General features: G+C 35.6%; 1 pseudogene across 1 annotated transcript; it reads left to right on the top strand.

The window, feature by feature from the left end:
- Positions 1–1284: 1284 nt before the first annotated feature.
- On the top strand, positions 1285–16505 carry LOC145641672 (flowering time control protein FY-like; annotated as a pseudogene). The gene is made up of 18 exons (XR_014115490.1): positions 1285–1725; positions 3674–3765; positions 4970–5038; positions 5561–5665; positions 5943–6038; positions 6122–6204; positions 6288–6359; positions 6432–6529; positions 6728–6787; positions 6862–6922; positions 7013–7100; positions 7271–7334; positions 9841–9919; positions 10819–10908; positions 13557–13645; positions 14423–14947; positions 15269–15517; positions 15681–16505. The product of XR_014115490.1 is annotated as a flowering time control protein FY-like (transcript).
- The last annotated feature ends 5781 nt before the right edge of the window (positions 16506–22286 follow it).

Below are 22286 nucleotides of genomic sequence, written 5' to 3'. Positions count from 1 at the left end.
ACATTGCCAACACCACCTATTTAATTTTAAAAATTTTAAACAAAAAAAAAAGGTCCAATCTAAAGAACGATTTCGAAGGAGTTTTGATCGTACTAGATTAAAGATCAAAATTTTAAATTTCTTAGTTAGGAGATGAAACCGATTCTCTTTGGTCCAATTCGATACGGGTTAGTTCAGTTCGTTTCGGACCGAATCCCTTATGAGGAATGACACATGACTTCGGTAATTATTGAGTAACTAATTATATATGAAGAGTCAATTGCATAATTGTTGATTGTATGAGTTGTTTGTATGAAATTGTTGGGTAATTAACTATACTTTGTGATTTGTAGCTATTTTGTTATTTTTTTTGGTGTTCCACCCGATTCACCCTTTGGGCTAATCCGGATTCATGAATCAGTTATGGGTGGTTATGTTCCAATCCCCTCCCAATTGTTGTTGCAGGGGATCGAACACGCGATTTCCGCTACTAAGTGCATCCTCAATCACCACTGCATCAACAACCAATGGTAGCTATTTTGTTAATTTAACATGTGAAATAACATCCAAAGTAAACTATTCTCACTTTTGCGCAACTATATTTTTCCAAGTTTTTTCTACTTTCAATTAGCCTTGCTTCAATATGGACCATTATTATTCAAATTAAAATGAGAAAAATGATAGAGTGAAAAAAGAGGGAATATGTATATACTCACGGATGTTCATGCACTTATGGGGGAGAAGAGGGAAGGGAGAGTAAGGGTAAATTTTTTTATGAAACACATTTCTTCATACCATGATGAACATATTATCACATACAAATGTTGTTGGCCCATTTATTTCAACATGTAGATAGCCTTTGACACTAACTCGCTATTTCAATGCTTAGTTTATGTCGTGATATACCACCTATTTCACAAATTAGATTTTAATAGAAATCTCATCACTAAATACTAATGACCTGTTTATTACGAGTAAACATGATGTGTCGCGTTGATCCATCGAATTAAATGGGTAATAAACCCTTGACACTAATCACTAGCCCCTCTTTTCATGTTTGATTCATGTTGTGTTATCGTGTTGTGTCAACTTTCACTCTCTCTAAATTAATGCCTTAACCTTTTGGACTTATTTTCATTTCAGTTCACTTCAAGTCATTTCAATCTAGTATAGTTCAATTCCGTTCATTTTGATTCAATTCAATCCGTTTAATTTAGTTCAATTCATTTTAGGTGTTTCAATTCAGTTCAGCTAAAACGAAAGGGGCCTTAGAACACCGCTCCGTACCAAAACTTTACACTCTATGCAACACCCACACTTCTCTCTAAAACCCTAAACCACCTCATCTCTCAATTTCACCCCCCTTTCTCTCTCCTCCACAACCATGATGTACGGTGAACCTCCACCCCCACCACCACCGCAGCAACAGCAACAACAACAGCAACAACAACACCCGCAACGACACCAACACCACACACCAACACCAACACCAGCACCAGCACCAGCACCAACCACCACCGCACCACATGCAACACCCACCACCGCCACACATGCAGCATCCTCCGCCTCAGTACCAGCAGCACCCGCTGCTTCCTCCGCAGCACCAACAGCCTCCTGGAATGGACTTTCACCGGGGCCCACCTCCTCCTCCTCCTCCTCCTACTACGATGCGACAGTCTTCTGCTTCTTCCACTAATCTCCCTCCTCCTCTCGATTTTCATCATCCTCAACAATCTCCTTATGAATGTAATCTCTCTTCTCAATTTGTGTTTTGTTTGGTGAATTGTAGTGTAAGGAAATGGGAAGGAATGTCGTTTGATTTTCGAGATTTGGGTGATCAAATTTATGAATTGGGGGTTTAAGGGATTGTTTGATGTGGGGTTGATTGAATTGTTTGGGTAATTGTTAGATTAATGAGTTGTTTATCTAGTTTTATTGTTTGGAAGAGTTTTCGAAATTGTTTTGTTGTGGCATTAGTTTTATGTTTAGAGTTAGACTGTCAAGTTGGATTTTTGGTAAGCAATGTCGTTTGATTTTCGAAATTTGGGTGATCAAATTTATGAATTGGGGGGTTAGGGGATTGTTTGATGTGGGGTTGGTTGAATTGTTTGGTTAATTGTTAGATTAATGAGCTGTTTATCTAGTTTTATTGTTTGGAAGAGTTTTCAAAATTGTTGTGGCATTAGTTTTATGTTTATGGGCATTATGCTTGGAGTTAGACTGTCAAGTTTGATTTTTGGTGAATTGTGGTTTAGGGAGGCAATGTTTTTTGATATTCGAGGCTCGGGTGATCAAATTTATGAATTGGGGGTTTAAGGGATTGTTTATTGTGGGATTGGTTGATTTGTTTGGTTAATTGTTAGATTAATTGAATTGTTTATCTAGTTTTATTGTTTGGAAGAGTTTTCGAAATTGTTGTGGCATTAGTTTTATGTTTTTGGGCGTTATCTTTAGAATTAGACTGTCAAGTTTGATTTTTGGTGAATTGTAGTGTAGGGAAGCAATGTCATTGGATTTTCGAGATTTAAGTGATTAAATTTATGAATTTGGGATTTAAGGGATTGTTTATTGTGAATTGGTTGAGCTTTTTGGTTAATTGTTAGATTAATTGAATTGTTTATTGAGTGTATGTAGGGTTTCGAAATTGTTAAGGTTTATGCTTTTAGAAATAATGTTTGGAATTAGACGGTCAAGCTTAGTTCAATTGTTGCTGATTTTTTGATTGAGTATGGAAAAAAGTGTGAACTTTATGCCGCTGTTAGAATTTCTGCATTTGAATTGGATTATGTAGGAACACCTGCATACTTATTGACCATATTCTTTAAAAAGCAAAACACAATCTCCACCCCACCGACCAAAGCCTTTCCCCACCTAGAATTACGGATTATGATTACTGTGTTAGGTGGTGGATAAAATTTGAGGACATTGTGAGTTTCTGAATAGTGTCCTTGGATTGTGATTAATAAATGAGAGATTTAGGGAATTAATTAAATGAACAATAGTACATGAAGAGGTTTATGATCTATCAAAATTATCATTATTGTAGAAAAGCTGATTACTTTGTATTATTTGAGACCTTTGGGTATAGTCTTGGTGGTATACTTGTTGTTCTGGAGAGTGTGTTACCGAATAAAGCTGAAGTGATCACTTCTTTTTTGATTTGCGTTGTGTAGCTTATGCTGATAGTTTTGCTGCAAAAAGGATGAGAAAGCTTACGCAAAGAGGAGCTGTGGACTATACAAGTACAACTGTCCGATATCTTCAGGTATTAATTACGGAGTATAATTCAATCAATGCATCTCCAATTGACATGGAAGGGGCAATTGATATCACCTGAGCTCCTAGGCAATGTCCTGTTTTTGGACCAACGCCTTTCCCCACCTAGAATTACGGAATATGATTACAGATTTACAGTGTTAGGTGGTGGAAAAAAATTTGAGGACATTGTGAGTTTCTGAATAGTGTCATTGGATTGTGATTAATTAATGAGATGAGTTTATGGAACTAATTTAATGAACAATAGTACATGAAGAGGCTTATGATCTATCAAAATTATCATTATTGTAGGAAAGCTGATTACTTTGTATTATTTGAGACTTTGGGAATAGTTTTGGTGGTATACTTGTTGTTCTGAGAGAGAGTGTTACTGAATAAAGCTGAAGTGATCACTTCTTTTTTGATTTGCCTTGTGTAGCTCACGCTGATAGTTATGCTACAAAAAGGATGAGAAAGCTTACACAAAGACGAGCTGTGGACTATACAAGCACAATTGTCCGATATCTTCAGGTATTAAAAACAGAGTATATTTCAATCAATGCATCTCCAATTGACATGGCAGGGGCTTCTGCATTTTGATAAATTTGGACATTCACCCTTAATATCACCTGCGATCCTAGGCAATGCCCTAGTTTTTCATGTCAGTGTTTGGGTACAAGGATATAATTTGATTTCATTGGATTCACTTTCTTGAACTTGAATTTCAGAAATTAGTACCAAATACACTGTTTGAAAATTATTAGAATTCATATCCTGATTTTTCAACATATATCATGATGTTTATGAAGTAAATTTTTTTATTATGAATTTGAAAACAACTGCTAAAGAAATTATTTGATTAATCAACAATGGAGACAAATGTATACTTGAGAGTGGTATACAATTATACATAACAACATACAACTGAAATTATACTTTTGGATGGAATGAAATTGCTTCTTTCCGCCTCAATTTGAGCTCTTTCTTACAATTTGTCGATTAATTTCTGAAGAAATTTAAAAAGACTTTCTATTGAAGAATGGAGACTAGATCTTTCTTAAGGAATTTAATAGGTTTTTCCATCGCTTGTTTTTAAGCTCTTCAAAATGTGCTTCTCAAAGATTGTAATAGATTTCGCAAGGAATATAATAAGATAAGAACTTAATTCCCCGCTTGCATATTTCTCTCCTCAAACTATGCTTCATTGCTTCTCGTCTTAGTTGTGACTTGTGAGTCTTGTGACAGTGCCTGCAGTGACATATCAAGGTGTGTTTTACACCTGGAGAGATTAAAGATTTAGGAGAATATAGTGATGAAGGTGAAGCAGTAGATAATGACATAGATTAAAATGCTTTATTTTTTTGGGTTTTGATAATTGTTTATGCTGGATTTTGAATTACTGCAATATCATATGTCAGTAGCCATGCAAGCATGATTACATGAATGTTTTGCAGTAGGTTATATCATGTATCTGTGTTTATATGTAGGTCTTCACCTAGGCTATGGCATTTTGATACGTATAGAGAACTTCTTCTTTATATTATTGTTAAATGTGCATTGAACTGCAGTATCTTTGTGGAATTTTTTCCTGGTTGTTTGAATTACTGATCACTCATTGAAGTGGGTTAAGCTGAAAATTTTGTTACTTCTTGCCCTGTCTTGAAGTTTACTTATACTTATGGTTGCTAATGTAGAGTTTCTGAGCAAATATTCTTTTTATACCCGTTATTTACAGGTTCGCATGTGGCAACGGGATTCAAGAGACCGAACAATATTGCAACCTACTCCTGCTGCTGCTGTTGATGTGAGTGGCCTCTTAGCACTTTTTTTTTTTCTTTTTAAAATATGAATTCTTATATTATACATCCTTCATTCTATAAAGCTTGCAACATTTGACTTTTACAGTTTCCAATGCACAAATCTGAGATTTTTGACTGTTACTATCTTTAATTGTCTATTAACAATATATACAAAAAATTAAATTAAAAAATAAACATTGAGACAAAACTAACAATTTTTTTTATAACTTAGTCTAATTGTAAGTTTGTTTATGAATAAAGCATAAAAATTTGTTTATTTGTAGTGCATAAGTTGAACTGTTTTGAGCTTCGAAAAACAGAGGAAGTTATGCCTTGTTCATAAATTATCTGAATTTTCAAAATATTGTTCGTTTACTATTATTCTCAAAAGATTGTTTACCTGCTAGAAATTGCATATTGGGAATGCTACCTAGAAGTATGAAAGGGTTTCATTTTGTCAAATTCTTAGCCGCAGAAAAGAATTATTGTTTTTTCGCATTGTTGTTTTCTTGTAAATGTTGGTGCAGTTGTTGCCTCCAGCTGCTTATTCTGATAATCCATCAACAAGCTTTGCAGCAAAATTTGTTCACACATCTTTAAACAAAAACCGATGCTCTATTAATCGTGTTCTGGTAAGTTTGCAACTGTTGTTGTTGGTCCTTTGTATCATTTTACTTGTTGATATAGGGTTTGAGGGTTTGCTATGCTTCTTGCAATACCTTTGTCTCAAAACCATTGGAAGTTTTAGGCTGCAAAGGACTAAGGAAGTAGTTGAAGTAGAGTTACAATATATGCTTCTTGCAATTGTGTCATTTTTGGTAATGAAGTGGCTGCCCATATGTGTTCAATGTGAACTATTTTCCATCTTACTTACTTTTACACTGCGCTGTGACTGGCTTATGATAATAGTGGACACCCAATGGAAGGCGTCTGATTACCGGTTCACAAAGTGGTGAATTTACTCTCTGGAATGGCCAGTCATTCAACTTTGAGATGATCCTTCAGGTATGCTTGATTGAAGTTGCAGATTCTTTTTGTTTTGTGAAGTAGAAGACAATTCTGACCCTGTTATGGTTTAACTTGTGGAGGCTCATGAACAAGCTGTCAGTTCTATGGTATGGAGTCATAATGAGAATTGGATGGTCACCGGGGATGATGGAGGCGCAATAAAGTAATGTATTTTTAATGAATTATTTAGATTTAATTGATAATTGTTGTCATGATACTCCTAAGTCCTAACTGCGTTTTTGCTAGGTATTGGCAGAACAATATGAACAATGTCAAGGCCAACAAATCTGCTCATAAAGAATCAATGCGGGATCTGAGGCAGTTATTATTAATATTTGGTGGTTGGAGTTTTAATTAATATCTCTAATGTGGATTCTGGTTTTGTAACAGCTTCTGCAGAACAGACCTGAAATTTTGCTCTTGCTCTGATGATACTACCGTAAAAGTTTGGGATTTTGCCAAGTGTCAGGAGGAGATGTCATTAACAGGTAATGTGCTTTGGATATTTGTAGCTGGAAGCCAACTATGCCATGAACGTGATATATTCTTTAGTTTGGCTGCCTAAATTGCTTAGTTGAAATTGCCTTTAGCATACCTTTTTCCTTTTCTCCTCTCCTCTCTTCAATAGTGTTTATTGTGCTTATTGTAACCTAAGACTGTTGCACTTGTGGCTTGAACTCAGGCAGGCCATGGTTGGGATGTGAAGAGTGTTGATTGGCACCCCACAAAGTCTCTACTGGTTTCAGGTGTGTAAGGCCGTTAGCTCTCTACTGCAATTTTACCCATGAATTCAAAGATGTTTACATAGTTTTCTGCTCAGGTGGTAAAGATAACCTTGTGAAACTTTGGGACGCTAAGACTGGAAAGTAGCTTAGCTCATTGTATGTATATGTGCATACTCCTGTATTCTGTAACTATTCAATCTAGATTAATTAAATTTTCTTGCATTTAACTTTGCTTGTATTGTTCAGTCATGGTCACAAGAACACTGTGCTTTGTGTCAAATGGAATGACAATGGCAACTGGGTACTAACTGCTTCCAAGGATCAAATTATCAAGGTATAAATTATATTCATTTTTGTGATCGTCTACATTTTTCTTCCTGACGCATATGGAGGGTGGGTAGGGTGAAGGATATGTGAAGGAATCAGTACTATAGCCTTTCCTTAATATGTTATCAAATCATTGTGTGTAGATTGACCTTGTATACTGTCATTTTCTTGTTGCAGCTTTATGACATAAGGGCTATGAAGGAGCTTGAATCATTTCGTGGCCACAGGAAGGACTTCACTGGTAGGGATAATGACTTCTCATGAAAATAAAAGATTACTCCGTATAAAAAAAAAGATTACTCTCTTTGTTGCCCATTCATCTTCCTACTTCCCATTTAGGCTTGCTTTTCATAGATCTTTCTACTTTTACTTCTATTACTTATTAGAACATACCCGTTCTAATGCACGGGATTTAAATTTTATGAAATAATTTAGGAAGCTACTAAGGAAAGTTAATGGGATATGGAAGTTAATGGGAATTTTGGGTTCCTAAAAAATATTTAACAATTTAGTGAAATACGTATTTATTTGAAATTTTTTTATAAGAAATAGGTAAAATAGATTGCATATAATTTGAATATTGAAATTTTAAAGGCTATTGTGAAAAGTTGGGAAAACAACATTTTTATTATTATATAGACATGGCAAATATTATTCTCTCCTTCATCTTGCCTTACCCCACCAAATGGGTTCATTCATTCTGTTTAATCATATTCATGTTTTGTACAATTAAGTTACAACTTCTCTTTCCTACCCAAATTTTTAAATAAGGGAGCTAACTTCCATGAACTCCCTCCTTTCCTTGGTTTCCATTGCTACTGTAAATAGGAGGAAATATGGAGAAATAGCTGCAAAATGATTCAGGATGTCTCTTTAGAAAGTAAAATGACTTTATTTCATAGAACAATCTTTTCTGAAATATGCTTTATCCACTTAAAAGATATGGTTTGAATTTTACATTTTTAATATGCGCCTTGTTTACCTTCTGGAAAATCAGGCCTTTATCATATGGTTTAGAACATCCCAAAATGGAAATCATACCCCTATAAAATGGGAGGAAGGAAGTATTATTCTTTATGGAGACTAGTATGCTGATATTATGGATATGTTATGTGCAATAGTTTCCAACTTGGGAATAGGAAAACTATAGTACCAACCAACTATGTACTACATTCGTGGCTTTGCTCTTGAAATTTCTTTACGCTTTCCGTTTTAGTCTGTTCCCGAAAGTTCTGTACACTTTTACTTTATTCCAGTTTTGAAAGCATCTTTCCACTCATTCTCTCGTACTTTTTTTCAACAATTTCTTATACCATCCACTTCTTTACACTCTCCTACTGTATCCACCATTTTCTAGCACCCACTCACTACATCAACACTCTCTCACCAATTACATTAATTTGTGTTCAAATAGTAACTTCCAAGAACTTTTGGGATTGAAAGTAGTATTCTATTTCTATAATACCCACTGACGGTGGAATGCTTTTAAGAATCAACTAGTGTGTGGCCTGGCGATGTTCCGGGTTGTTACTTTGAACACTTGTAATTAAATAGATAGGTTCATTCTTTATTATATATTTATTTATTTATAATTTTTCATATAACCTTTGAATAAATTATTTATTCAGAGAATCTATATATATATTTATGAGTCGAGTATAAAAGCATGATTAATCAATAGATGAGATGTTAAGATTTCTAATGCATATTTTAGTGGTTGTGACTTCAAATCTCATGATAAACATTTTTCATTAGAATATGCTCATAGTTGAAAGATGATGTGGCAAGGGTGCCACGTGGCACATAAACGATTTTAGGAACGCTTTTTAATATATAAAGTATAGATGTCATGGAAGAATAGAAGAAATGCTTTGTGTATTTTCTAACTCTTTAAAAGTTTTGACCTCATTAGACGTGTCTGTTTGTGTTCTGTTATATTTCAAGGATCGAAACCAAGTTTCTGTATCTGTGTTAGCGGTTGGAGATAGGAATGTCAGTTGAAAAAAGTCTCTCTCTAATCTATGTATTTTTAATTCTTTTTTTATGCACCCACTTCTACTATAATCTATTTTTGGCAAGTACATTTTACCATCTGACTCCTTTTCCTCTCTACATTTACACCTTTTCACTCTCTCCTACTTCATCCACCTTTTCACAACCTATCTCTTACATTTTATCCAAATTTTTCGTACACCCCATTCACTTCCCCTGTCAATAGTAATTGAGTAAAATATTAATCAAGGGAGTATTTGTATTAAGCCATGAACAACCTTGTATAAAATTATTATAGCTTAGTTGGTAGGCCACCCAAATCAGACATGTAGTCAGGAGCTCAAATCTTATGAAGATTGCTTTCCTCATATTTTTTATTTATCTATTATGCCTTGGTAGCTTCTGAAAAGTTTTATTTTACTTTTAAAAATATTGAATTATTTTTTAAAAATTGTACAAGTAGTTCATCCCCCCACCCACTGACCCACAACTGAAATAATCCTGGTTCTGCTGCTTGGGTTGGTTGAAGTCAGCCTTTTAATGAAAAGTCTTCATGTCACCCACACCCACCCATGTATATTAAATCAGATTTAGGAAGACCTCACATAAAAAGCTTATACTCACCCACCTTTTTTTTTTCTCTCTACTTTTTCACTTGCATGGTCTTATGCTATTTTCCTTGTTCTTTGAATTGATTGCAAAACCAACGTTATTGAAGGTTTATCCCCCTTTTTTTTTCCTCTTCCTCTTACCAGCATTGGCGTGGCATCCATTTCATGAAGAATATTTTGTCAGTGGAAGTTATGATGGCTCCATTTTCCATTGGCTTGTCGGGTAATATCTTTTTCTCTTAATTTTGCTACTATCACCCCTTCACTTGATTAGTTGGAGAGAGAGAGAGAGAGAAAGAGAGAGCGGGGGGGGGGGGGGGGGGGGAGGGGGAGTATGTGTGTTAAACCACAGCTTCTTAGGCTAAATTTAAAGGAAAGTTGGCCTATTTCAAACAGCCTACTGAGATTAGGATCAATTTCATTCGTAAAAGCATAATTAAAACAGAGAACCATCAAAGGGAATTTGAACAATAGGAAGGAGAAGAGTTAAATTATGTGGAAAAGAAAGAAGAGGGACAAAAATAGTTTTAGTACGGCACATAACAGTGATATAGCTAATGAACAAGGGTATGTTCTGTTGTCCCTCATCTTTGTTAATTTTCAAAAAAGGAATAACCCTCAAAATTGTTCAAATATCTTGAACAATTTTTTTTTTTCTTTTTAAATTTTTTTCCAATTATGTAATATTTTGCTCCTATAAGAATCAGCCAAAGGTTCTCTTTTGTTCCTGAAAGAATCTGCCAAAGGCTCTCTTTTGTTCCTGAAAGGATCAGCCAAGGGCTCTCTTTTGTTCCTGAAAAAATTAGCCAAGGGCTCTATTTTGTGCGTGGCTATGCGCTAAAGGCTGCTTTTCTATCTGATGATGGAATTCCATTATCAAATTAAGAACTGCCACTTTATTGTTATTGGCAATTTACTAGGTGGAATTTTTTCTGTGAGTTGGGATCTGATAAACTTCCCTTCGATACAATCGAATGCATTTTTTTTTTTCTGGTGATTGAATATTAGTCATACAAAAAGTAAATTATTTTAAATATTGTTGACTAAGTGATATTTTATAGCAGGTCAAATTCTCATTGCTAATGATAAATCTCATTTTCCGCTATGACATTCTGAGTGCAGGCATGAGACTCCACAAATTGAAGTTCCAAATGCCCATGATAATGCTGTGTGGGACCTTGCTTGGCATCCTGCTGGATATATTTTGTGCAGGTGAGTTTAATCTCCTAGATGAACAGGAATACATGATCGTAGAAATATGTTGATTAGTTATTCTAATAGTATTCCATCAATCCCAAATTAAGTGAAACCTTTATCTCTCTAGGATGTCCTACATTAATTGAATCATACCTTATTTTTTAAGTTGGTTTTTTTTTTTATTTATTTTTTATTTTTAAATTAAGCTTGTGGCTTGAAGCCCCTATCCACATGACCACACTCCCATATTTTCTCTACTTTTTTACCTCGTTAATCTTCATGTCATTTTCCTATGGTATTATATATTGGACGAGGGGAGTAACAAATAAGAATGTGGGTTGGGGCTTGTGGTGTGAATGCACCTATATGGCTGTAAGTTTAAAGGGCGGACAAAAAAGGGAAAGAGAAACAGGGACTTTTATTACATGTGTGTGTTATTGGTTTGCAAAATTTTTCTTTCCAGGATGGAATCATCCCAAATGGTTCTACACCGATCTCCACCCCCAAGAATTTTGCAATTCCTCCACATTCTCACCACCCCTGATCCACCTTAAACATCACCTCCAAAGCATAACCACCTTTAAGCCATTTGCCACACTACTGTCATAGCTATCCAATGTAGCCATTCTTTGCTTTCTTACCCCCATTGCTGCTGGCAGACTCCATCCTTAAATCCAGGTCATAGTCGATTATTACTTTCACCACCTCCCAACCACCATTTGCTCCAACACCTGTCCATCTTCAAAAAGAGAAAATGCAGATCTGAGGGAGAGGCAGTAGATGGGGAAAAACAAAAGGAAGAAAATGACATCACCTTGGTTATGAACCTATATGGTGGTTATTTTTGAGCTTTTAATTTTCAGATCTGATTATTTTGAGATTACACTCAGCTACCATAAAAACATATATGCAATTCCACTGGGATTCTGATTTGTGAAGAGAGGCAATGTGATTTTCTTTTAGCGGCAGAAGTAGGACAGTGGCAGTGATAATGGAAAATGGGTGGGTATAGCGAAGAAAATAAACTAATTGAAAGAGAATTGATAATTTTTTTGTCCCCTTTCTTCCTTCCCTTTCTCTTTTATGAAAATTATGAGCTTCTGTTGTCACAATCCACCTTTTTGAGGTTCAGAAACTCGGAATGTGTGGTATATTCTTTCTTAGTGACAAGAGTGCTGGGCTGCTAGCCATGCACAAGAAATTTGGTTTTGAGAGTGCCTAGAGGGTACAAACAAGAAAAACAAAAGGGGACATTTGAACGCTACTTTCATTGGAGATTGAAATAAATTGAATACATTATCTTAATTTAGAAGAGACGTGTGTTAATTAACACCACCTGATCAATATTGAACCCTTTATTATTTGAATTTTGTGTGAAGGATTATAAATGCCAATACCCCCATAATGAGGCTTATTTGACTTCTAAAAAGTTGCTCACAAAACACATTGCCAGCGCACAATATGCATACAACTCTAAAATATGAACTTGTCCATGCTCAAGAATCCACGCACACTCCCAACAAGCATGGTTTAAAGAGTTTCAAACATAAAATAAATTATACTGGTGGATTCCTTCAGGTTGAATTGGTTGGTGTATTGAATTGACACCTTGTACATTCAAGGATAGTAGGAGGAGACCCCGATTGGAGGATGATGACAGTATTTCTGTTTCATTTTTTTTTTTTTTGACAGTGGTCAACCAAACATTCATACTGGTCTGGTTCCTCTTGCCAATTGAACAATATGGGTGGGTGTATTGATTCTTTCCATTTTTCCCTTTGTCTATTTCCGAGCTACATGGCTGCCGATACTAACCCAATAGTGCTTTCATGCTAAGCATGGGGTACCCAATCAAAAGTCATTGGTCTTTGGTTTTCCTGTTTCATATTCTAGCTCCATTGCCTGTTAGTACGTAAAAATATGCATAAGCATGGATTGCCCTATAGAAAGTCCGAAATAGCCTTTGAAAATGATTTAATGGCTACTCAGAAGGACAAGGAAACTGGACCTTATTAGTGAAGGCAAATAAATGACACAGTATCCCTATCATTTCAAATTAGTGTCACTTAAGCTAGGTACACAGTTCTTAAAAAATTAAAACACTTTTTGAAAATGACTGCAACAATCATCAATTTACCAATCATTGAATATCTATATTAAAACAGAAGCTGAACAAAGAAGACTTTTTCCCACCATTTTAAAAGAACTTTATTACATTACAAAGCAGCAATGCAAATAATAGGTAATAGGCCTTACAAGATAACAAAAGCTCAGAATCGAAAGGCACCAAAGAAAATAGGAGCAGATAGGTAAAAAAGGCAGCAGTTTCGCCAAATGGTTTTTATTCTTCATTTTTTGTATAGTATGCAGTGTCTCTTTTTGAGCGGACTCGGAAAGGAATACCTTTAAAATTAGAATATTAGATCATTTTTATCAGGGTTACTGCCAGTTACACCTGTTTGTTGTTTCATTGACTGGAGTTACTGACAGTTACACCTGTTTGTTGGAAAAAAATCACTCTAAGTGAAACTGTAACTTATTAATGTTTTGATGGGGTTATATTATATGCGTGGTTCACATTATGTAATGTTTGCTGCAGTTTTGTATTATTAATCAGCTTATTACGGAGAACATCTCTAACCATTTCCTTCATTTCTTTGCAGTGGGAGCAATGATCACACGACAACATTTTGGTGCAGAAATAGGCCGGTTGATACTGGTCGGGATAAGTTCAATGCTGGCTACAACCAAGGTTTTTACTTTTGTATTTTTGGTCTGCATGCTCTTTAGCTCTTTTTATTACCAAGATGAGAATCTTAAATTTCAATTCTAAATTTTTGGGGAACATCATGTCTTCACTCGGACTGTTCTCTTCACCTGATTTATGCTGAACTGTTTTTTGTTTTGTTTTGTTTTTATTCTTAATATTTCCTAGATGCTCTTATTTTCTCACTTTACTCAACTTTTTTTCAAACTCTTTCGACTGATTATCTTGTTATGTAATGACGATTCATGTTAGCCGACCCCAACTTATTTTGGGACTAAGACTTTGTTGTTGTTGTTGTTGTAATGATCAAGCTGATTTTTAGTGTAGATTTTAATCAAATCATTAGTATAGTTTTTAATACAAAGCTATTGATTTTTACTGATTGCAACATAAGTTTATTGTCCAAAACTGATTATTAGTGAATAAAATTTATTTTTACTGTATTATCTTCGTAAGATAAAGAGAATTTGTCCACACGGGTTTTGACTTGGTGATTCAACTGGCCTCCTATGGAGAGAGAGGGTGAAGTTTGGTAGACATATATTTAAAGTAATGTCATCAGTGCAATTAAATTTTACTACCTCCATTTCATATTATTTGCAACGATTAGACATTTTTCCTCTCTACTTTATGTCAAATCGTTGCAAATAATATGAAACGGAGGTAGTATTTTTTTTATATAAGCATGTATATGGAGGAGCTATATCAGCCTTCTTGCGACCTGCGTGCTGCATTGTCTAATTTCTTTCCTTTCTTCTGCAGGTTACGGTGAACAAAATCCTGCTTTTGCAAATCGTGCAGCTGGTAATTTTACCATACAGGAACAGCCGACAACACCTGGACCATTTCCTCCTGGACTGTCACGAAATGAGGGTACAATTCCTGGTGTAGGAGCTGCGATGCCTCTTTCCATTCCGTCAGTTGATAATTCTTCTCATGGAGAGCAGAAGCAGGCTCATCCACCTCCTTTGCCACCAGGCCCTCATCCTTCTATGATGCCTCCCAATCAACCTCAATCATATCAACATAATCCTCAACAAATTCCACAACAAGGAATCCTCCAACAAATGCCTAATTTCCCACAGCCACCTCCAAATATGCCTCAGTTACAGCCTCCATCTCATATGCCGCTCCATCCGCATCATCATATTCATCGACCCCCTCCCCAAATGCCACCACATAATCGACCCCCTCCCCAAATGCCACCACATAACAATCCCTTCTTCAATGCCTGGATCCATGCCGATGCCACCTACATCATCTCAAATGCCAATGCCTGGTCCTATGGTAAAATTTCATGGACTTCACTATTGTGTACTTGGGTTTTTGACTTCATTGTTTTTATATCCACTAGTTTTTAGGCTTTTATTGAGTTTTGTGAGTGTGTTTCATTCCTAGTATCCTTTTGGTTTTCTATGGGCTTTTGTTTATCCAATCTTCTGCAGATTTCTTAAAGGGAATAGGTTTACATGATTATCTCGTACCTACTTTTAATGGGCATCTCATTTAGTTGTTTTGTCTGTCTTTCCTCTCTCACAGCTCTCCTTGGTGGGGATTGCTTGAAATCTTCCTTTTGGTTTCCTCTGTTGATCTTGTGTACTGTTACAGGGAATGCAGAATGCTACAAATCAAATGGTACCACAAATGCAGCAAGGGCATTACATGGGCATGAACCCTATGCAGTCAGGTCCTATGCCTAGTGGTGGAATGCCTCCCTCTGGAGGTTTCTCAAATGGCATGCCAAATATGCAGGGCCCACCAAGTACGAGTGGGCCACAAATGTATCCTCCTGCAGGAGCATTCAACCGTCCTCAAGGTGGACAAATGCCGATGATGCCTGGGCTTGGTCCTTATCAGGTACGTGTTTGAGATGCTGTTTATATTGTGGGCATTACCGCATTATGTCATTTAGATTTTGTTTTGATACTCAACTGAATTGAAATATTTTAAATTGTCATTTTTTGCTAAAGTATATTGAAGTAAAATGGGAGAATGTAATTGTGGTCCTGTGAATTAATAGGAGCTTACAAACCTTGTTGCTGCCAAGTGCAAAATTTTCTTCTGCAACTGATATGTTAATGATTAAGATGTTTATTTTTGTATATGAACTGAGAAATATTCTTCAGATCATATTTTAGGGGTTGAACAAAATTGTGTTGCTTTAATTGTGAAAAAAAAAGAACGAATAAACTGTATGCCCTAATGAAATTATACCAAAGACTCAATCTTAATCTTCCTATTCCTTGCTGTGAAATGCAGCTAATTGACGTCTTTACAACTTGTTTGTTTATTTCCTTTAAACCACAAAATTTCAAAATTTTATTATAACACCAAAAAAAAAAAAAACAAAAAAAAAAAAAAAACCAAAAGTTGGGTTTCACCACCACTTAATGGATCCTTGGATAGAATCCGTTAGTGGGACCCATAGATAAATAGTTGATATCTTTTCTTTTGATTAAAGATTATTTATTTGAGAATTGAGCGAGAATAATTTTATTTGATTAAAGAAGGATTATTAATTCTCAAAGAAATGAACAAAAATATTGAACAAGAATTTTGTTTGTGAGCTTGACAACACATAGAAGCTTATTGACATTACATGAATTTAGAAGATTTTTCTTTATATACATTTTATCTACTACATTATCCCTATTATCACAACTTTCCAAAATAATTAGGGAAGATTAATTTTATTAAAACTCCAAAAGCGTCATACTCTCTCCATGTTTTAATAAGTATTATATATCTCTTATTTTATGGTTTCCACCCAAATTCACTAATACTTATTTTATTATTTCTTTCCACTTATATTTATTACTTTTCAATAACCTATTAACCCCGTTATCGTTCTTTTATAATATTTTAATACTCTGACTATCCTACTAACCTCTTATTTTATTTAAGTCAATTATATTGCCTAAAATTATGTGCCGGTCAAAGTGTAATATTTATTAATACACGGAGGGAGTACTATATTAAGGTTGTAAATTTTATATACATCTGGGTGATTAATGGTGCACCCAACTAATCCAAAGTTGTTTTTGCTCTTCATTTGATGACAAAATGAACAACAATGATCTAAATGAGGAAATTGTATTCAATTGTATTCTTAGGTGCATCGCACCCGGATGGCCGGATGTATATAACAATCTCTCCATCCGAAGCTCCATTTCTTTATGTTCATCTCATTTAGGCCGATAGTGTATTCTCTTCACCTTTCAAGTTTTAAACCTAATTTTCCAAAAATGCCCTTGAATCCCAAGTCATTTAACCACTCAACACATTTTATGTAGAGCTGTCAATTTTTTTATCCAACCGACCAAATTCGAACCAAACACGAAATATAAAGAGAGAATAGACCCAATCCAACCCAAACAACCTGAAATAACACGATTTGACCCATTTTCCATTTTTTTTTTGAAAAACCAAGCTAATATATTAATTTAGGGGCAACTTGTCCATTAATACATACGGAGCAATCTCATCCGGACAATGATTCTCCCACACTTGTTCAAGATCAAACGGAACTAGCTTAGCTAAGCTAAGTGATGAGCTACAAAATTACCTTCCCTCTTCTCATGACACCAAGAAATAGTCACAAAACAAGTACTCAACGCTAACAAGTCATACAATACCGAGTCCACATCAGTGAGGTACACTAATCCTTTGGAGAGGCGATCAATAAGAAGTTTACAATCCGTCTCGAACAGTACATTAGCAAGATCGAAATTCCTGCCAGCCTCATAGCCCAAGTTTACAACCATTTCCATTTTATATACTGATATCAAGATAGTTTTATGATCTGAAATTTAACCTGATCCGACCGTTAACCCCAATTAACAAGTCGGCCAATCCAGCACCGTTTCTTCCCTCACACTCTTTCTCTCTCCACCATTTTCTTTCTTTATTTTCACGCCATCACCTAAGCTACACGGCACCTTCCCGACTTCGGAGCAATTCGCGGTTCGGAAACCCTATCTCCGCCGGGAAAAGGTAGCTTATCGTTTTTTTTCTTTAATCTTTTATGTTTGGCGATTTCCTGCGATTTTTATGGTGCAATTTCTATTTCGAGAAACTTTTACCTGTCGCTTTTGTATCGAAAAGCTCTTCATGCAAGTCAAATTAAAGACTAAAAACCTTCTTCTATGAAAAGAATTTTTCTCATTTTACGTGCTTTTCGATCGTTCGAATGATATTTTCTTTTACAGGTTTATTTATTTATTTTTGTGATGCAATTGTATTTCTAAAATGGTATTTAATGGGTTTCTACATTTTTTTTTTGTATAATTCCCTCAAAAAAAAAACATTACTTAGGCCTTGTTTAGTTCAATGTCAAATTAATTAGGGGTTGCTTAATTCAAAGATTAATTAGGGCTCACTATGTTTCTAATAATCGGCGAAATTATAGCCGACTCCACGAGATTAATCACTTTTTGTTCATTGTAGCCGACTCCACTTACGAGATTAAAGCTATGTTTCTGATAATTGGCGAAATTGTAGGTTTTTAGGAGGGTGATTTCGTGATTCTATGGCTTGGTTTAGAGCCGCTAGTGAGGTGAAGGTTGCTGTGAGGAGGACTTTATCTTACCGGGCTTATCATGGTTTGGATCCACTGTGTTCAACCCAACTCCCATGGAATATAACAAGCAAAGGGGACACATGATGCTCGACAGGAAGTGGACTACTACTAAAAGGTGTTTTGAAGGTTCTGAAACTCTCATCCTTTGCAAGCGGCCCTCTCTTCGCTCTCCACTAACGGCTACTAGTCGTCATGTCCGATACTTGATTGTTCCCAGGAGTCACTCTAAACCTATTCTTCCTTGGGAACGTCCTAATAGTGATGACAAATTTCTGACGCATTTTGACGCCTCTCCCAATGTGAAGGGAAAATATGGGGCGGGATTGGATGAGTGACTAGAAATACAGAGGGAGTAGTTCTGGATACCATTCACAAGTTTATTTGTGGTGTGTTAGATCCAACTCAATTGGACTTGCATGTTTCAAAGAATTCACTTCGATGAAACCTAAATTCAAGAGTCATCAGACTCTGATTTTAGATAAAAGTGCTGCTATTTATTGTCTGTATGTCCAGGTAAAATTGCGTCGTTCAGTGAAGAATGAAATTTTGCTGCAACAGTTTTGAAACAACTTGAGGAAAACTTTCTTTCCGATATGCATATCAAATGGGTTCCCAGAGAGGCTAATAATTTAGCGGACTCTATGGCTCAGTTTGCTCGATGGGAATATTTGGACAGAGTTGCACCTATAAAATAAGGTATATTTTGATGCCGTCCAAAACAAGTTGTATTTTGATTTTTGGATGCTTTAATGAGTTTTTACATTAACAATACTGTTTGTAGCCGGAGGATAGACTTGTCTCACTAGTAGGGCTGGCAAATGGATTGGGTCGGGTTCGTGTTCGGGTCAACTAATTTTCGGGTCAGCTACCCCCAACCCGAACTTGATCCATTTAACTTTTCGGGTTGAAAACCCCAACCTGAACCTGATATTTTCGGGTTCGGGTCAACCCGATATTGACCTTATTTGACCTGATTTTTTTTTTTGGAATCAATTTGCTTTAACTTGAAACTGACTTGATTTTTTTTTTCTTCAAATATTAATCTGATATGGGTTAAGTGATTCATAAAATAATCTGATATTAGGTAAATCATATAAATTATATGAACAACACCGTATAAATTTGGTAAATTGTAAAAATTTAACCAAAAAAATAACAACAATAGAAATTAATAACAGAATTTTTAAGTGTATTTTCTTGCAATTTAACATGAACAACAACAAAAATCTCAAAGCAAAACAATACAATAACGTTAAAAAAAAATCGAAATCGGCAAACTACAATAAAAATTGATGAAAGTTCTTGAAAACTAGCAACTTGAAGCTTGATGTCCGTGAAGGTGAAGAAGACATGAAGGAGGAACACTTGCAAAGGATTTTAGGAATTGATATCTTGAGAGTTGAAGAGAGAGAAATAATGAAATATGGGAGAGAATGTGAATTCCAACGGCTGATGAGTGATGAGAGGAGTGAGAATTGGATAGAATTTAGGGTTCTAGTTTTTATATGGACATATATGGCTATGAATGGGCTTTGGGCTTATTTTATTAGCTTTCTTTCAGTTTTTTTTTAAAAGAATTTACTGATCAAGGTTAGATTATCATGACCCAAAAATATTTTCGGGTTAAGTGGGTCATATTCGGGTTGGAATTTTCAACCTTAACCTAACCCATTTATTTATCAGGTCGGGTTCGTGTCAACCCATTTAACTTTTCGGGTCGAAAATCTCAACCCTAACCCGCTATTTTCAGGTCGGGTTCGTGTCGGGTTTTCAGGTCGGGTCAGCTTTTGCCAGCCCTACTCACTAGTGTGGACATCTCTCAGCGGTGACTTTGTCCCCACAACAATATGCTATACAATTTCACCTGAATATTTCTATCAAACACAACCCAATTAACCCCACTTAATTTCACAATAAACGGATATTTCTCAAGACATAGACACAAATTCTCATGCGGATCCTTCTCTAATACCAACAGTCTCAACTAGACACAAAAATAAAAGGACTTCAACTACTACTATGAAAGCATCCAGAAATAAAAAAACATCAAAATATACCTTCTATTACAGGTGCAACTCTATCCAAATGTTCCCATCGAGCAAATTGAGCCATAGAGTTGGCTAAATTATTTGCGTGTCAAGGGACCCACTTGATGAGCGTATCGGGAGGGAAGTTTTCCTCGAGTTGTTTAAGAACTATTGTAGCAAGGTTCTTCAAACTTTCACTCTTCACTGGACGATGCAATTTTGCCTTTGTATACAAACAATAAATACTCGCGCTATTATCAGAAATGAGTGTATGATGACCCATGAACTTTGGTCTCATGGATGTAAATTCTTTGAAGGCCAACAAGTCTAGTTAGGTTGGATCTATCACGCCAGTAATAAATTTGTGAGCCTTGTCGACAACCACCCCCTGCCTGTTTCTGGTTACTGATCCAATCCCGCCCCAGATTTCCCTTTCATATCAGGTGACGCATCAAAATGTGTCACAAATTTTCCATCATTGTCAGGACGTTCCCAAGGAAGAATAGGTGTAGAATGACTTCTGAGAATAATGTGCACGTACCGGACATGGCGACTAGTTGCACTTAGTGGAGAGCGAAGAGAGGTCCGCTTCACAGCAACCTTCACCTCACAAGCGGCTCTAAACCAAGCCATAGAATCACGAAATCACCCTCCTTAAACCTACAATTTCGCCAATTATCAGAAACATAGCTTTAATCTCGTAAGTGGAGTCGGCTACAATGAACAAAAAGTGATTATTCTCGTGGAGTCGGCTATAATTTCGCCGATTATTAGAAACATAGTGAGCCCTAATTAATCTTTGAATTAAGCAAGCCCTAATTAATCTGACATTGAACTAAATAAGGCCTAAGTAATGTTTTTTTTTGAGGGAATTATACAAAAAAAAAAAATGTAGAAACCCATTAAATACCATTTTAGAAATACAATTGCATCACAAAAATAAATAAATAAACTTGTAAAAGAAAATATCATTCGAACGATCGAAAAACACGTAAAATGAGAAAGATTCTTTTCATAGAAGAAAATTTTTAGTCTTTAATTTGACTTGCATGAAGAGCTTTTCGGTACAAAAGCGACAGGAAAAAGTTTCTAGAAATAGAAATTACACCATAAAAATCGCCAAACATAAAAGATAAGAAAAAAAAAACGATAAGCTACCTTTTCCCGGCGAAGATAGGGTTTCCGAACCGCGAATTGCTCCGGTGAATTGCTCCGAAGTCGGGAAGGTGCCGTGTAGCTTAGATGATGGCGTGAAAATAACGAAAGAAAATGGAGGAGAGAGAAAGAGTGTGAGGGAAGAAACGGTGCTGGATTGGCCGACTTGTTAATTGGGGTTAACGGTCGGATCAGGTTGTTTGGAAAATGGGTCAAATCGGGTTATTTCAGGTTGTTTGGGTTGAATTGGGTCTATTCTCTCTTTATATTTCGTGTTTGGGTTCGAATTTGGTCGGGTAATCCAGTTGGATAAAAAATTGACAGCTCTACATAAAATGTGTTGAGTGGTTAAATGACTTGGGATTCAAGGGCATTTTTGGAAAATTAGGTTTAAAACTTGTAAGGCGAAGAGAATACACTATCGGCCTAAATGAGATGAACATAAAGAAATGGAGCTTCGGATGGAGAGATTGTTATATACATCCGGCCATCCGGGTGCGATGCACCTAAGAATACAATTTCCTCATTTGGATCATTGTTGTTCATTTTGTCATCAAATGAAGAGCAAAAACAAGTTTGGATTAGTTGGGTGCACCATTAATCACCCAGATGTATATAAAATTTACAACCTTAATATAGTACTCCCTCCGTGTATTAATAAATATTACACTTTGACCGGCACATAATTTTAGGCAATATAATTGACTTAAATAAAATAAGAGGTTAGTAGGATAGTTAGAGTATTAAAATATTATAAAAGAACGATAGCGGGGTTAATAGGTTATTGAAAAGTAATAAATATAAGTGGAAATAAATAATAAAATAAGTATTAGTGAATTTGGGTGGAAACCATAAAATAAGAGAT

The sequence above is a fragment of the Chenopodium album genome, chromosome 8 (assembly GCF_948465745.1).
Source record: "Chenopodium album chromosome 8, dcCheAlbu1.1, whole genome shotgun sequence".
In the NCBI taxonomy this organism is placed as follows: Eukaryota; Viridiplantae; Streptophyta; class Magnoliopsida; order Caryophyllales; family Amaranthaceae; genus Chenopodium; species Chenopodium album.
The sequence above is the reverse complement of the archived record's forward strand: the minus strand, read 5'-3'. Positions and strand labels throughout refer to the sequence as shown.